This window comes from Belonocnema kinseyi, chromosome 1, assembly GCF_010883055.1.
Source record: "Belonocnema kinseyi isolate 2016_QV_RU_SX_M_011 chromosome 1, B_treatae_v1, whole genome shotgun sequence".
Lineage (NCBI taxonomy): Eukaryota > Metazoa > Arthropoda > Insecta > Hymenoptera > Cynipidae > Belonocnema > Belonocnema kinseyi.
In genome coordinates, this window is record NC_046657.1 from 9162797 (window position 1) to 9165160 (window position 2364).

Consider the following 2364-nt stretch of genomic DNA (forward strand, 5'->3'; position numbering starts at 1 on the left):
TGCTACAAAAAAAATGTCAAACTTTTCTCTCCCTGGGGCCCTCTGAGGGCTTGGGGCCCTAGGCTATAGCCTATTTTGCCTTTGCGTAAAGACGGCACTGTTAAGTGGAAAATAGTCAAACGCACGTGTACATTTTTTAATGGCTGTACACATTAATAGAAGTAATATATTAATAAATGTGTTTATTAAATTTAATATAAAAAAATATATAAAGGAATACCTGAAACTGTGAATGAAAAATATATTATTGATTAATCATGAGTACAGATCCATTTTTTAAATAATTTATTTATTGAATATTTACAGTTGATAAAATAAAACTGTTTTTTATCAAAAATTTTCAGCTTCAAATACTTTTAATTTTTAATTGTTTAAATCCTCAAAACTGCACTTTAATTATTTAAAAAATTTTTAAAATATAGCTTGGGCAGATTTTTCTTCTGAAAATTCGTAAAATTCTCGGTTTCCCAGTCCGACGGCCACCTAGTTCTTTATAAAAAAATCTTCGATCTTAAAAACTTGTAATTTTTAATTTTTTTAACCTCTAAAACTACATTTTGAAATTCTGCAATTAAAATGTGTGCTGAAAAATAAAAAAATTTAACTGGAAAATTTTTAAAGTGACAGATTTTCGAATTAAGTATTCTAAACTAAATGGTATAATAATCTATAAAAATCACAATTTAGGAAATTAAAAAAAAAACGGTTGAAATAAAAGTTGGACAACATTTTTATTATACAAATTATGTAACATTCGCGGTCAAAAAATAAATTCACTGTAATTTCCTGGTTTTCCAGGTTTCCCGGTCCAGCGTCCAACCTGCACTGCCTTATATAATTTTCTTTAGTTAGAACTTTCCCATTTGACTTCAATTTCATTTTATTTGACACACATACGTCATTTTTTGTCAGCAGAAAGAAGTTATGAAACACATAACCTAAAATTATAGTTAATACGTATTTTCCTTTAACGATCTTCAATATTATTATAATACCTTTCAGAAAGATTCAAATATTTATACACCTGAAAAGTACAAGAAATTTTATTCTTACATTTTGCATTTTAAAATCCCTAACGTTTGTCGCCTTTCTTATCCAAGATGGAGAAATTAAGCGGTGGGTCCTTATTGGTTCGGTTTTTTACTCGCGCGTGGCTAGACCATGTATTTATTAGATCATGGTTTGAATGGCTGATTTCCTCTTTGGAACCTTCCCCCATCGTTACGAGCCGAAAGAGGCCGGTCGTACCCGATCATGCACGAATCCGAAAAAAGCCAGTTGGCGCGCAACTTAAATGTCTAAATTTCAGGTTTGATACCATTCGCATTCGTAATACCTTAAATTGAAAAGGAAAATATTGTTTTTTTCCTTATGTTTGTAATTATTGATTCACGCATATAACATACATTATTTACAATGATTCTAAATTAATTTCATTATATTTTTATAATTAATGTAGAAAAAACTACTGAAAAAAACAGAGAGAGAAAGTAAAATACAAAACAGAATAGAATTCTATTTCTTCATCTATATACTTATTTGAATTTTACATATACTTCCTAGTCACAAGAAATAATATGTTTAGCTCATTCATGCTATTTCTCGCTTATTATTTTTACAATCACTTATTCTGAAATTGCTTAATATTACCTCTTAATTCAAAAGTCAACGACAACTTTCAGACTTGTGTATCATTATATTACTTTTACAAAAGTTTCTGCTCAAACAAACATTGTAATAAAGTAACGTTTCGTAATTTTATTAATTCCCGCATCAGACTAAACTTAAAAATAATGAACTTATTTGAGGAATTAATAAAACCCAAAAATAACTTTATAAACATTATTATTAGCTCATTCATTCAATTCTCGGCTTATTATTTTTACAATAATTTATTCTGAAATTGCTTAATATTGCAACTTAATACAATCGTCAACGACAACTTCCATATTAGTGTATTATTATATTTCTGTTGCAAAAGTTTCTCCTCAAACAAACATTGTAATGAAGTAACGTTTAGTAATTTTACTATTTCCCTCATCAGTTTAAAATGAAAAATAATAAAATAATTTTAGGAATTAATAAAACTCAAAAATAAAATTAAAAATCATAATTATATGATAAAAATTATTAGTTCTAGGTTTTATTCATTCTTCAAATAATTTCATTATTTCTAATTTCAATATGATGAGGGAATTAGTATAATTCCTAAACGTTAATTTATTACAATGTTTGTTTTGAGGAGCAAGTTTTGCAGTATATAGAACATGGTCAGACGTCAATTTAACACTTGCACCTCGATTTTATGATATTTTTCTGTGACTATACCTTGAAATACTCAAGAAAGTATAAAACGTGCAACCG